We start from the raw sequence: 16,566 nt of genomic DNA on the forward strand, positions 1-16,566 counted from the left end.
ATAAGTGAGTGATGAGTGTGGAAAAGGGAGGGGTGATTGGGTGACAGGTAGGAGAAGGTGAGGAGGGAGAGGTAGGGAGTGGATGAGAGGGGCAGAAAAAATAGTTAGAGGGGGAGAACAATGGGTTGTAGCACAAAAAAGATGAGAAAGGGAAGAGAGTAAGAATAGAGATAAGAAATAATAACAGTAAATTAAAATATTAAATAAAAAACTGCAACAAATGTACAGTCAGTTCAGCAAAAGTTCTGGAATTTTTCCTTTGGGACCCAACCCAGGTATTAGTGCTTGCGGCTGGGGTTTTTTCGGTGTCCCTGTCTCTTCTCAAGATTGGTATTCTGGGCTGTGCGGGGAAGGGTGCTGCTCTTCTTACTGGACAGCTTGGAGTGCAGTCAGCTGGGTTTTTTTTAGTCCTGTTTTCCTTGGCCTGATAGGCCATCTGTTACAAGGGGGAGCTCTGAAGTAGTCTCACCAGATGGCTAGCTTGTGAGTAATAATTGGTTCCTTCTGCTCACGGGGTTGGTTGCAATTGGGGTCTTTGATAGCTCACTACTAGTTTGTGCAAGGTGGTCAGACTTGTTTTGCATCAAGTGGCCGCTGAATTGCTCAACAGCTACAACTCTGGCTGGTCAGCTCCTCTGACAACAAGGTGGGGCAATTCAGTTTTGTACACCACTCACAGTCCCATGAGATCAGCTCATCAATCTGCCATGCTCCCACTTTGGGAGGTTGGCTTATCTACCCAACTCTGCTCTTAGTGCATGTTCCTTGCCCTGCCCCTGCTTGCAGAGTTCAGCACGTTGACCCACTCTCATTCTCTGAGGTTGGTTCAGCGTTCTACCTTGCACCTGTTGTCAGTGATAGATTACAATTCACTGTCTACCTAAAAAATTAGATAGCATTTGTTGCCCTCAATGCAGAGAAACTAAATCAGATACCTTAAAAGCAACTGAGGCCAATAGGGGAAGGGGACCAGAAACTAGAGAAAAGGTTAGATCAAAAAGAATTAACCTAGAAGGTAACACACATGCACAGGAAATTAATGTGAGTCAACTCCCTGTATAGCTAGTCTTAACTATCAAAAACCCTGCTCCTTCCTATTATTGCTTATACTCTCTCTTCAACAAAATTAGAGATAAGGGCAAAATAGTTTCTGCCAGGTTTGAGGGGGTGTGGGGGAGAGGGAGGCAGCAGGGTGGGTGGTAAGGGAGGGGGTGGGGGCAGGGGGGAGAAATGACCCAAACATTGTACGCACATATGAATAATAAAAAAACAAAAATTAAAAACAACAACAACAACAAAAACAATTCACTGTTTATGTTTTTCTCCAGGAGTGGGAGGAGTAGAGGGGCAGGGAAGCATCAGGGAGTTTGGTGTGAAGAACTCACTTGTTGGGATTGCAAATTTACACAGGCAGCATTGAAACTGGCCCAGCAGGGAGAAATGGAATGTAGCTTATCTCAAGGCAGATGCTCATTGAGATTGATTTCAGCCCAAGAAGCCTAGGTAGGCTTTCCATGCGATAGGAGTCCAGTATGTCACAGGGTTCAGTTCTGTTTGATGCTGCATCTTTTACAAAAGGGAGATTGAGAATAGTGCTGCAATAAACTCCCTTTTTTAAAAGATGCACATATGAATAATAAAAGAAAAAAAAAAGGGAGAAACACTAGGGGGCAGACACCCACTAGTGGTTGTGCCACACCAATATTTCCCCAACTGTATAGTACCATTAAAAGCTGTTTTAGGGTTCAGTTCATGAATTTTATGTGCACCTTATGTGTTGGCAGTTATTTACTTGGCTAAAAAGAATCAGATTTACCAAAATATAGCTACCACATTTTGACGTGTTTTCTGAAATTGCAGAACTCAGGAATTCTGATTCCCTCTCCTATCTGCCATCTTGGATCCTCCAATTGTAGTGCAATTAAATGAGCAATTGTAGGGTTATTTTTCAGAGCCATTAATGTTTCTGATTTCATTGATTATAAATAAAAAATAGCTAGCTACTTGACATTTTTTGTATCATCACTTTTTTCTGACACAGGAGATATAACCAGAGTCTGATACATGCCAGGTAAGTACTTTGCTAAAGAAACATACTCTCCACCCTATCTTCACTTCCACTCTATCAAAATGGATCCTCTCTTTCATACAGTTGTCATTTTAAATATGACCTCTCTAATTTATTTTCAATCACCTTGGTAGTCTTTCAGTCTTTCTCTTAATGTTTATCACAAAAAGGTCTAATTTTATTTGTAGCTGTCCTTCTAATATATTAAGATTTTTGTTGAACATCTATGCTTTGGCCTGTGTCAGGCTGTGGAGAGTTGATATTAATAAATATTAATGTGAATTGTGGCTTCATTAAATCAACAGACCAACTGCAGGTGATATGTGTGTTTTAAAAAAGAAGTACCCAGTTTTAGGAATGATTTGTACTTTTGTTACGATAACCTAGGTCTCCGCTGTTTGTATGTGTGTATATTAATTGTCACAGTCTAGGAATTTTCTGTCATATAAAACAAAACTGTCAAAATTACTGAGTGAATGCACAACTCAAACTTATTTTTACACACCTGTCATCTCCATAAATATATTTCCTTATGTAAATTCCTAAAGCAAAATATGCATTGAATATCTTCACTTTTTGTCTTTCCTTTTTTTATTCAAGTGACAAATAGCTACTTGACTTTCAGAAACTATATATATGTGATATTTTATAGCCCCATAATCACAAATATATAATTTTTTCAAAGAGCTATGATTTTTTTTCTGAATTAAAATTCTATCAAATTCTACAGTCTAACACATAGACTGACATAAATGTATGGAAGACAGAAAATAAGTGACCTCCACTGAAAGACTTATAATTTAGAAAGAAAAAGTATGTTTTTCTGGGCTTCAGTTTCACATTGTATTCATTATTTTTGTATTGTTTACTTACTTCAGTATACAAACTGTTTAATGGAATATTATTACAGAAAAAATGGCCATGAGTAGAAGCTGTGAAATTGAACATCAAAGGATGATTTCCACTTGAATGTCTAGCATTTCCTTTTACATGTGGTATTGGTACATGCTGTGATCAGTTTGCATGTAGTAATTTTCCCATGGACATGGAATAGAATGAAGCCATGTGAATTCCTGAGAAAGAAATCCATGCTAGCATTCTGATTCATAAACTTGATTGGTTTAAATGGGAATAGTCAGACTCTAAAATTTATTAAAAATATTGCTCATTTTCTCAAACATTTGTGTCACTGAATCACAAAAGAATCCTTCAGTTAGTCAGTTGTTTAGCTAGATATAAACATCCATTTGTTCTACAGTCATGAGTCTATCTGACTCTTAAGGTGTTTAATGCATGGTCATTTACAACAAAATCTAGCTCAGATCCTGACTGGGAATATATGGTGTCTATTCAACATGATGTTGTTTAATAACACTACATGGGGTCACTGTAATTTTTTTCTGTGGTTTGTATGATACTTGGAAAATAATAATTATAATTTAAGTTGGGTGACATTTTGATGGGGTTTAAATATCAGAGTGAGTAGTTGGTCTTTATTTAATCAGTAAAGACAAGTTACCAACGATATTAAATTAGGGGAACACACTGTTGTAGTATCCTTGAGTTCTAAATGTTAAAAATACAATTTTCTGGAGATTCAAAACAAGACCATTTTATTCTAATAAAATAAATGAAAGTTCATCTTGTAGAAAAATAAATATACTCCTCTTGCACAGATATTCTTTTAAAAATACCATCATTTTCTAGCATTTATATCTAGGGAAATAAAAAAATATATAATATGACATGATACAATATTATACTATACAATACAAGATAATATAATATATATAACATATCTAGGGCCATGCCTTCACAATTTTCTATAAATTTATTATGAAACCACATCAGACCAAACTCTGCCACAAATACAATTAGTTATTAAAAAAAAGATAAAAATAATGAAGGGAACAAAAGAAAACACAAAACAACTTTTCTTTTTCTTTAAGCCATAGCTCTCTGGTCTCTTTTTGCCCTTTATGAGGACCTTTGGTGAAAAATTCACTAGAACAAATGTAATAATAACTTAATACTAGAGTTTAATTAATCACCTAACTGGCATTAGGTATCTGAGTAGTATCTGAATTAAAGTAGAGAAGCATTTCAGCAGGAATTAAATTTAAGATACCTTTCTTTGGGAAAAAAAGGTTCTATACCTTGTATATGCAGCATAGATATGGTTCCACACAATTTAGCAAACATATGTTTCATGTAGGTCTATGTTCATCCTTTAAAGATGTTTACTATCAGTCATTGACAATTAACACACTGTGTAATATAGACCACCAAATAAGATAACTGCAATTTTGATGCCTCAAGCAATGTGGAGTTATGATTAATGGTAATGCCTGTACTCTAAACTCCCCATACTCTCTCCTGAAAAAAGTGCTTTTTGGTACACATTCTTGTTAAAAATAACTGATCACTCCTCTTAAAGTAATATTTATACTCAGCACCTGCACACTTCATTAAGTCCCACTGTTTCTTTTGAAATAAGGTAAAAAACAGATTGTCAAATTCTTACTTATTGTGATCACTGCTAGAGTAAACATTCTTCATATAGTTATGAGATCTGTTTTTAATATCCTCAGATTCTATACTTTGTCTAACTCCTGCTAGATGTTTTACCAGTTCATCCTGGATGTTACATTAATTTTGCATTCAAGTTGATGCTCTTCCCTTATGCTCAGATGAAGATTGACATTCCAGTTTAGAGGAGCTTTTGTGAGAGTGTGAGAAAAATGATCTTTTCTATCAAAGTATTTGTTACCCTCTTAGATTACTTAAAAGTTCCTCAGGGACCATCTTAGGCGACTTGCATGTTTAAAGAATCCTTGGTTCCTGTACAACTCCATTGCCTGGCAAACTGCATGCCCTAACCCATCCCCCAAGCCTTTTAGCCAATCAAGAGAGATTGTGAACCTTTGATCTGGACAAATCCCAGGTAGGACTGCATCAGGGATATAAGGAGGAGCCACTGTCAGCCATTTTGTGCTTGTGTAATGCTTAGCAGGAGTGAGCACATGATTGCACCCTCTTGATCAAGAGAAAATTCCCTTGTCATAATTTTCGTTCTTCTGTATGTCTGTTTTTAGCACTGGAGAGCTACTACTTCCAGCAATTTGGGGTTTCATCTGGGATATTACATACCGTCCAGGAAGAGGGACCCCAGCCCTTCCCTGGGGAGATGCATCCTGCTGCCTAGTTGCAGCAACCCAAAGGTTTGGCCAAGGGCGACGACTTTCCAGATCTGTGAATGAACTTGAACTGCAGAATTTCTTGACAATGTGGATAAAAGAACTTGAAAGACAGGAACTGTGGTGACCATGTGAGTTTGTGCACAAACCAAGACAAAAATATCATGGGGTTGACCAAGTAATGTCTTGGTGGTTGGGATATTGGGGATGTGTGATGTGTGAATAAGATGTGGCAGGTGACACACAAAAATGTACATGTAGGACACGTGTCGGGTGACTTGCAGGGAAAGCAAAGTACACGGTTTAAGGTAGAATTAGATTCTTGAATCTAGTCCAGTTCACCAGTTTATACTGACCTGCAGGCTATCAAGAGGTGCCTCAAGCTCCCATGAAGGATGTCGATGGAGACAGACAAAGCAAAAAAGAATCAGAGTGCAAGAAACCTCCAAGGCAAAGGGGAGGTTGAGCTCCTGATAGACAGAACACAGTTAACCAACCAGAAGGGAGAAATGGGAAATAAAGGCAGGAAAGAAGGGGGCCAGAAAACAAAGGCCCAGGATAAAATACCCTTTGGGAGTCTCCTAGAGAAGATGTTAAAATAGTGGTATGATAGCCCCCATACTAAAGGAAAGAGAAACAAAGAATGGTTAAATACTATTGTTTTATCTGGACCCAAGAACTGATCTCAAAGTCTTTGATTTTTATTTTGGTCAAAATTTGGGTCTAGGGCTGGTAGAGTGGCTGAAGATGTAAGAGCACCTGCCCAGCAAGCTTGAGGCCCTGTGTTCAAACCCCAGTGCCAAAAAAGAAAAAAAAAAAAAAAAAGATTGGGTCTGACGAGGACTCGGTCTGTTAACTATTTTGAGCATGTTAATGACAAAACTCAGTCATTCAAGAGGAGATGGAATATACCCTCTGTTGGAGACAGAGTCCTGTAGTTTGTTTCCACCAAGGGAAAAAATAAAATAAAACCCCCAAACCCCTTTCTAACTGGGATTTGCTCTCCTCCTTTCCCTTTCCCTTTTGCCTGCTCTTCCCTCCAGCTCAGGCACCAGAGCCGGCTCCAGCCCTGCCCTCCAAGCTTCCACTTCTTCACCTCCAACCTCTTCAACTCCCAGCCCCTCAGGCTTCTGCTTAAAATTACAAAAACTAGAAAACTGGAAAAATAGATCCATAGAGGAATTATTAGGAAAGGTACAAAAGGTTTATGTAAGGAGAAAGGAAGAAAACAAAAACAAAAAGCCAAGATTATGTTATCCATGAGCAAGTTAATAGGGAAAGGCCAAACCAATATCCTATTGGACCTCAACTGGCCTGGCCTCCCTCATGGGGTATAAAAGACCAGAAAGCCAGAAGATGAAACAAAGAAGAGAGGAAAATAAATGCTTTAAATGTGGGGAGCCTGGAAGCATTAAGAGAGAATGTCCAGAAAGAAAGAGAGTGTAGTAAACTGTTCCCTTAATGACCTTTGAAGAAGAATAGAGGCCCAGGGGCTCTTTTACCTTAAAGGGTCCCATTCAGAGCCCTTGATAAATTTAGAAATGGGACCACAATGTGAAGTTGTCAACTCCTGTTTGACTCAGGCACTTTCAGATCCTCCTTCTATCTTCTGCCCAGGGGCTTAATCTACTCCCTGGAGAGGATACTAATTTCTGTGGTAAAGAGAGAAAGCATTTCAGTTAAAATATTACAAGAAACAGATGTTTATTTCCAAGATAGGACCACTAAGATAAAATTTCTCCTAGTCCCAGAGGAAAGCAACAACCTATTTGGGAGAGATCTAATGACCTGATTAGAAATCTGTTTACATGTAAATAAGGGAATTGCCCTCAGGGTGCTAACCTAAAACATGGGGATCAAATATGTGGCCTTCTTTTCTAAATTCCTAGATCCTGTCACCTGAGGAGGTTAGCTTGAGCACATTCAGGCAGTAGCAGCTACAGCTCTTCTAACTGAAGAAAATAGGAAAAATCACCTTTGGGGGAGACCTAGTTATTATCACTCCCTACCAAGTTAGATCAATCTTAAACCAGAAGATGGGTAGATGGCTGATGGATTCCAGGATTCTCTCAGGCAATCGAGGAGAAAAGGGCATAATGGATATTCTACAGTAGACGGGGAGGCCATCACTATAATAGAATCAGGCCAACTCCCTAACAATTGGTCAGCAAAACTTGTGAATTGTTTGCCCTAAATCAGGCCTTAAAACACTTACAGTAGAAAGAAAGGACCGTATACACTGATTCAAAGCATACATTTGGTGTGTCCCACACCTTTGGAAAAATCTGGATGAAACAGGGCTTAATCATTAGCAAGGGCCAAGACTTGGTACACGGAGAATTAATTAAAAAAATATTAGAGAGCTTAAAAGTACCTGAAGAAATACACATAGTCCATGTGCCAGGTCACCAAAAGGGGGTAAACTTTGAGGCTTAGTGAAGTTCCTTTGCAGATGAAACAGCAAATCAAGCTGCTCTCACTTCTGAGGACCCAGTCTTTTGTTTCATTCCCCATCTCCCTGCTGCTTACATCACCCTTATCTTTACCCCCTCTGAGGAAGAACAACTAAAAAATACTTGGGGCAGTTGGGACTGAACAGGAAAATGGGTTTTCCTCTATGGGAGGGAAATGATCTCAAAGCCCTCAATGAGAGAACTCCTGACCTATCTCCATCAGGGGAGCCACTGGGGACCTCAAGCCCTGTGTGATGCAGTTTTGTGAGTCTATGGGTGTATAGGGATCTATACACTAGCCAAACAAGTATCAGAAGGATGTCTTACTTGTCAAAAGATTAAGAAGCAATCTCTGAGACTGAGACCACAGGGGGTAGAAACCCTGCGTTGTGACCCTTCCAAAGCATTCACGTAGATTACACTGTGATGCTCCAAATAGGTCATCTTAAATACCTCTTGGTTATTGTAGATCATCTCACTCACTGGGTACAGGCCATCCCTCTCCCAGGGGCCACTGCTACAAATGCAATTAGGGTATTACTAGAAAACATAATCCCAAGGTTTGGGGTTATAGAAAATATAGACTCAGACAATGGGTGTCATTTCACTGCCAATGTCCTTAAGGCTAGAGCCTTATGAAGGCTCTAGAGATCAAATGGGAATATCATACTCCCTAGCATCCACCTTCCTCAGGGAGAGTTGAAAGAATGAATCAGACTCTTAAAAACCAACTCACTAAATTAATTTTAGAGACTAGATTACCTTGGACTAAATGTCTCCCCATAGCACTACTCAGAGCTAGGACGGCCCCTCAGAAGGACATTGGCCTCTCCCCCTATGAAATGCTTTATGGGCTTCTTTACCTTAGCTCTGTTACTGATTTACCTTCCTTTGAAACCAAAGAGTATTTCCTCAAAAATTATGTACTTGGATTGTCCTCTTGCTTACTTTGTCTTAGGAAAAAAGGATTGTTAGCAAAGCCTCCTCCACTTGACTTTCCTGTTCACCCGCACCAGCCTGGCGATTATGTACTGGTGAAAACCTGGAAAGAAAATAATTTTGAGCCAGCTTGGAAAGGACCCTTCCTGTTCCTGCTGACCATGGAGACAGCTATCCGGACCACAGAGTGTGGATGGACTCATCACACATGGGTAAAGAAGGTGCCCCCCCTGAACAGAAGGAACAATGAAATGTGCTTTCATATCCAAGCAACACCAAAGTGACTTTAAAAAGACTGTAATGAAAATATTCTCTTTCATTTGGGAAATGGTATGCTTATTATTAATGTGATTCAGAGTACCTTTACCTTAATAGTTGAATTTGATGCATGTCAGGTCCTTCCTTATGCACACCTTATGTCCCAACTTAAACATCAAGGATACTCCTTTTATATGTATCCCATCTCCAGACCCACAGAGAAGCCTGGTATTTGTCCACAGTGGACAAATGTGGGGTGTAACACTGAATATAAAGGACACACTTCCCCTTTTCATGAAAATCCTAAGGGCTGTACTAGAACCCAGAACAGTAAAAAGACTCTAATTTCCACCGTACAGAATAATCGACAGTCTTTTAACAGACTACACTCGAAATTACAGCTGTTTCAGAAACTCCCCTTTCCTACTTATAAAGATAAACAATGTAACCCACTTAGAAAACCCTTGGAGTATAAGATGAGAACCATCAATATTTTGTATGTATGAATTGGGACAGATGTTTCAGGGACAGACTGCTTAGGTGCCTTTGAGCTCCATCTAACTCCCAACCCCTCCCAGGTGACACCCAGTTCTACCTCCACTCCAATATTACCTCCATGTTCCTACCACAATTGAACTCAGGTGACCGTAGTAGAAGTCAAGGACCTAAGACAAACTGTTGCCATTGGAATTGTGCATAAGGATATAGAATGCTTGGATGACATGGATAAAATATTCTGTCCACACATTAAATAAGAACAATGGTTATGCTTGTACTTCTGGGAGACCAGAATCTCAGGTGGTCCTGTTTCCATTAGAATGGTCCTCAGATCCAGACGGAATGTATTGCATGTTGGCTCTGTTCCAGGATACCAAAGCTTGGGGCAACCAACCCTGCTGGATGCTATCACTACTGTTCTCAGAGGTCAGAGGTCCTTCAGGTCAGCCCCTGAGGCCACCCACCCTAGATGTCAATTATAGGTCACCCCATGTCTCACCAGGCACAGGGGACAATTGACAAACGTGGGAAGCCTGACAGGATGCAGTAAAAGCCAGTCCTTCAACAGCCTCACAAACCAGTCCACCCTCTCGGTGGGCAGAGCCGATGTCTGGTGGTACTACGGAGCATCTTTACTTGAGACTCTCCCAGGTAACTGGGCAGACACCTGTGCTCTGGTGCAGTTGGCAATCTCTTTCACCCTAGAATTTGGATCCCTAGCCTGTGCCACAACATCTAGAAAAAGGAGAGACATAGACATGATGTTGACCAAAAAGGGAGAAGTTTAAATAATGATTGGAGTTTCATGTTGCACTCATATACTGAATAACACAGCCCCTGATGAATCTGTTGCTAAGACCCTACAGGGATTAACTACCCTGTCTAATGAGCTAGCTGAAAATTCTAGTATAAATGATCCCTTCACTGACTTAATTGAAAATTGGTTTGGAAGATGGAAGGGCTGGATGACCTCGATCTTAACCTCCTTGATCATAGTAGCTGAAGTTTTAATTTTAGTAGGATGCTGCATAATTCCTTGTGTCTGAGAACTAGTACAATGGTTAACTGAGACAGCCCTCACCAAACAATTACCCCTGCCCCACCAAAATAACTTAGTTCTATTAGAAACACAGGAACATAAGTGCCAATGAGTCCTAAATGAGTTTGAAGAAAAGAATTTAAATTAAGAGGGGGGAATTATGAGAAAAATGATCTTTTCTATCAAAGTATTTGTTACCCTTTTAGATTACTTAAAAATTCCTCAGGGAGCCATCTTAGGTGACTTGCATGTTTAAAGGGTCCTTGTTTCTTCTTCCAGATTCATGTACAACTCCACTGCCTGCCAAACTGCATGCCCTAACCCAACCCCCAAGCCTTTTAGCCAATCGAGGGAGATTGTGAGCCTTTGACCTGGACAAATCCCAGGTGAGGGGTATGTAGGACTGCATCCGGGGATCTAAGGAGGAGCCACTGTCAGTCATTTTGTGCTTGCGTGACACTCATCGAGAGTGAGCACATGCTTGTATCCTCTTGTTCAAGAGAAAATTGCCTTATCAAGATTTTCTTTCCCTTGTGTGTCTGTTTTTGGCACTGGAGGGTTATTACTTCCAACAAGAGGACAACATTGCTGTCTCTACAGTCTTCAGAAGAATAACCTTGAAAGTTTCTGCTCAAACTCTCTATTTGCACTGCACTTCAAAGCCTGCTGTACTAGCATCTTTCCTTTAGATCACACCAAGCAATAGTGAGGCACCAGGATGTTCTATTCAAATGCTAATGGACCAGGTCAAATTCTCCTCAGAACCATTACTTCACTTATCTTTTATCCACGCAGCACCAACATTCTTTGAATTCTGTGCTTTACAGTCAAGAGTAGGTGATGGACCTTCAATCACAGAATATGCAATATTTGTAACTAGTTTTTTTCACTTGGCCTAGGTTTTCAAGAATCACTCCTGCAGTAGCATGTATAAGTACTTTATTCTTTTTGTGGCCAAATAATGAGATTATGTGAATATATCATGTTTTGTTCATTCATTGTTCATTCATTCATTAGTTCACAGACATTTGAATTGTTCCTGTATCTTTGATTTTACAAGTAATTCTGCTATACTCATTCTTGCACATTGTTTATATGAACTTTTTTTTTTTTTTTTTTTTGCTTCCTTTATGTATCTAGAGGTGCAACGTCTGGGTCATATGGTAACTCCATCATTTTAAGGAACTACCAGAATTTTCCAAGGTGGTATACCATTTTAAAGTCCAAACAGTAATGCATCAGGGTTCCAATCTCAAATCCTCACTAATATTTTTTATTGTTATTTATTATAGTCATTCTATTGGGTTAGAAATATTATCTAATAATGGTTTTGATTGCTTTTCTCTGATGATTAATGGTACTGACTCTTTTTTTATGTATTTATTAGTGATTTATATATTTTATTTGAAAACATACTATTCAGATTCTTCATTCATGTTATAATTGCACAATCTTTTTATTAATTTGTAAGGATTATTTATATATTTGTCAATACAAGTCCTTAAAATATTTGATTTACAAATATTTTCTCCTGGTCTGGAGATTGTCTTTTCACATACTTTTTTTTTTTTTTTTTTTTGAGGGGACTTGGTTTTGAACTTCATGCTTTCAAAGCAGGTTCTCCGCCACTCAAGCCAAACTTCCAGTCTTTTTTGCTGTGGTTATTTTGGAGATAGACTCTCATGAACTCCTTGCCTGTGCTGGCCTCAAACCATTATCCTCCCAATCTCAGCCTTTCAAGTAGCTAAGATTACAGGCCTGATCCATTAGTGCCTGGCTCTTTTCACATTCTTGACTCTGTCAGTTGAAGCACAAACATTTTCATTCTGATGAATTCTCCAATTTCTGTGTTGCTTATGCTTTTAATTTTGCAACTGAGAACCCATTGCTAAATGTAAGCTAATGTAATGAAGATTTACCCATATAACTTCTACTAAGAATTTTATAGTATTAACACACTTAAAATCTTAATGTGCTTTGAGTTAATTTTTTACATAGTATAAGGATTCACCTTCATTCTTTGGAATGTGGCTATCAAGTTGTCCTAGTATCAATTGTTAAAAAGACTGCTTTTCCCTATTAAATAGTATTGATAGCTCTGTCAAAAATCAATTGTCTATAAACACATGTGTTTACTTATGGACTAACCATTTTGTTTCATTGATCTATAGATTTATCCTTATGCCAATACTGCCCTGCTTTGATTACCATTTCTTTATAATAAGTTTTGAACTTGATTAGCATAATCCAATGAATTTATTATTTTCTAAGATTGTTTCATCTATTCTGGGGCCCTGGCAGGTTCATAAAAATTTTAGAATCAGCATATAAATTTTAGACAGAAGTCAGCTGAGATTCTGATAGAGGTTGCTTTGAACCTATAGATCAATTTAGAAAGAATCTCCAATTTAGAAATAAGAGGTTGTTTGATTTATGAACATAGGATATTTTCACAGTTTTGTAGATATTTGGTTTCTTTCAATAAATAGAATTATATTTTAAATGCATTTTGGATTATTGATTATTGGCTTATAAAAATACGATTGATTAAGAAAAGAATAGGTGATGGCAAGCTGCCAGCACCTTGTTGCTATTATCACCATTACTCTGTGAGTAGTTCTATTGAGGCGTCCTTCACTTGGGTTCCCTAAGGAAGAGGTGAGAAGTACACAAAAAGCCAACAAGTTTCTATAAGGGAACCTCACTCTCTATTCTCTATCATTCTGTCCTGTTTTATGTTTAAACTGGAATTGGATAGCAATTCTGAGAAACAGAATCTACTGCTTTCAATTTTCTACAAATTTATTTAGAATCTAAATATAAAATACTCTGTTAAAAATATTTTTTTGGCGTTTGACATCATTCTAAGTTAGAGGGAAACAAATTTCATCCAGTTAGGTATTTCATAGATCACATAATTCTTATACCAGTTTTTAGAAAGACATTGTTATAACCATTTTATAGATGTGGAAATTTATGGCCAGAGGGGACATTTAATTAGGCTAACTTCTCATTGGTAGAAAACTGAAAGACAAATTTAGATGCATTCCAACAAAGACAATATTATGATTTCTTTCATTTGTGGATGTTATACGGGAAAAACAAGATCAAATTTATGAAAATATATGGGGCAGTGCTACCAGGGAGGTTTAATGGAAAAGAACAAGGAAGAGAGGATGTAAGAGGGAGTAATGGAGGGTGAATATGATTCTTTTGTATGCATGTATTAAAATGTCATAATGGAACCACTTACTGTGTAAAATTAATATACACCAATAAAGTATTTTTAAAACGTATGAGTTTGATTAAAAAATGCATGATAATATCTTATTTATGACCCAGCCTAGGTCAGTTGAACTGACCCAGACTGGAGACTAATAGCTCTTAACTTAGAATAGAGTTTGTGCTCCTTCTGAAGCTGTATTCTTAAAAGGAAATGCCACATTGTAGAGAGCTTATCAGTAACCAAAAGGACTCAGTTGCTCTATCACCATGCTAAATATGTCTACCTGTTAATGACAGGACTTGATAATTTCTAATACCTGTATAGTTGGTGAAAACTTGGCTTAGCCAGAATAGACAATGGTTTTTGTTTTCTTTGGTTTAATGCTTGAGATGCATTGCTTTTGGCTCTGAAACTTAGATTATGTATTCCTAGATGACAATTTTTTAACAGTCTGCCCCTGAGGACCTACACTGAGACAAAAGACAAGGGCTATTTGCAGTGTCTTTATTTATTTACTTTTGAATACAAGGGAAATAACTAAAGATGCATTTCAATTATCATCAAGTGTTATTTAGAAAAATAAACTTAACTAATAAAGCCTGCTGGGGAGGATGGCATTCCCAGAGAATCAGAGGCAAAAAAAGGTCTTTGGAGATGCTCTGGGTTTTCTCTCCCACATGACCCCACCTCTCTCATTGTTCATAGTAATGGCTATAAAAACTGTTCAAAGATTATTTTTTTCATTTACCAATGTATACCATCCTATCTGATAGTGAAAAAAATATTTATTTATATATGTAAAATGTATGGCTTTTCCATTGAAACTCAAAACTATTTGTCACTAAACAATAAAGATGAAAATTAGTACCCCATCCTTTACTCCCTCCCCACTTTCCACTAGGTATATGCATTAAGATGACCTTAGCATTCTGTTGTCTTCATTACCATAACTTTATAATGCCAAGAATTCTTATCCAGGAAAATAGCTGGATTATTTATTATATGAATTTTCCATAAAATTCATCAGTTCTTTAATAGTATTCACAGAGTGTGAGTCTTAAGACTGTTCAGAAACCAACAGCTCAAACCTTTCACTTTGACTTTCCTAACAATTCTAACCTGTTTAGAACAGAAAAGCACCACCTAACATTTAGGACCTAGCAAGTCAATATTACCTAACACTTGGTGTTTTAATAAGCACACAGATAACTACCTCTTTTGTGAAAATAGACTTAGCTAGAATAGATAATAAAATGTTTGTAATTTTTCTTTTGTTTAAAGCTTGTAAAGAATTCTACTGTTTATGGTTAAGTGAGAAGTTTAGATTACATATTCCTAAATAAAAATTTGTTAGCAGTCATGCCAGAACATCAATTTCTGATAAAGCCTTTCTGTAGCCAAAATGTTTCAAAATCACTGGTAATGAGTTTGAAGAGACAATAGGAACCTTGTCCAAACTACAAAATACCATATATTTTCTTCTCTTGGCTAAAATGAAAAAGTAATTGCTGTTTTGTTTCTAGCTATAATTTCATCTTAGTTTACTTTTTCCTCTTCCTAGTTAAGTTTCCAGAGATAATCATATATTATCCCTACTTCCTGAAAGCATCTAAGATCAAGGCTCTCTTCTTAAGGCACTCTACGAATTGCCTCGCACATTCCCAAATTCTTTATGAAATTATTCTTAACATCTTCTTACTGAAAGGACATTCATTTCATATAATACATTTTCTCCCTCTTAAGAAATTAATTCAGCTTGTACAATTACAGGTTTGATTATGCTGATTATTATCTAGAAATCTCTGTCATTTTTCTGTAGTCATCCCTATTGCTCCCCCATGTAGTTCCTTCCCACTTTCAGTCCTTACATTCTACCTCCAGCTAACTCTATATCTGCATTTGGAAAGACCTGCTTTAAAGCATACTTCAGACACTCAGTAAATTCAGATCCTACCTTTTCACCTATGAGACATAACATCCACAAGTGCAATTTAGGTGGAAAATATTCTCTTCACTATTTTACCTTTGAAATGCATGGTGTCTGACCTGATTGGTTAAGATAAATTCCAAATTTTGAATTGACTTATACAATGTTTATGAAAACACCCAAGATTTTAGAATTGGCCTTCTTCCACATAGAGGTCTGAGTGACCTAAGTTGTTCACATTATGTCAATATTTTAAGAAATACAAGGGATTCTAATAATACTAGAATGAAGTTCTGCTTCTTTCATTGGCCTGCAAACCCTTAAATGATGTGGGATTTGTATGCCAACTCTTATTTCGTGACACTCCACTTGCTTCTGAGTTTAACCCATGGGCACAATTTCCCTCCTCATGCATATCAAACTTATTCCTGCCACAGGCTCTGGTAATCACAATTTTCTCTGCATGAAATCTCCTCCCCTAAAACTTTGCATGTGCTTCCATCATTCAAGGATGATCACTGTACTCTTCTGGCTTCCACATAATACCAGTCAGCAAACATTGCCTTGGATATTTTTTTTCTCATCATATTTTGCCACTTAGTTCACTATTTAAAAATCTCATGCACATTAATTAAAAGCATATGTGTTCAAGGCAATATTGCAGTTTGGTCAAATTTATCCAACCATATAGCCAAGAAGCCTTGATGAAAGACCAAAGTTAAAAATTTATTTTCATTTGTGTTACTTCATTTTTGCCCTGATTCTTTTGTGCCATTTAGAAAACCAAAATATCTTAGGAGAAGCTGCATTTCTTTGGGTAATTTAGTTTTCATTTTTATTAACTATACTTAAGGTATGCATCATGATGTTCTGATGGATATTTTCATGTAAAAATGCATATGCGTATATTCTGACCTGATTATAAACAAGCAAGTTAGCATATTCATTATCTCACATATTT

The sequence above is a fragment of the Castor canadensis genome, chromosome 1 (genome assembly GCF_047511655.1).
Source record: "Castor canadensis chromosome 1, mCasCan1.hap1v2, whole genome shotgun sequence".
NCBI classification, from domain to species: Eukaryota; Metazoa; Chordata; class Mammalia; order Rodentia; family Castoridae; genus Castor; species Castor canadensis.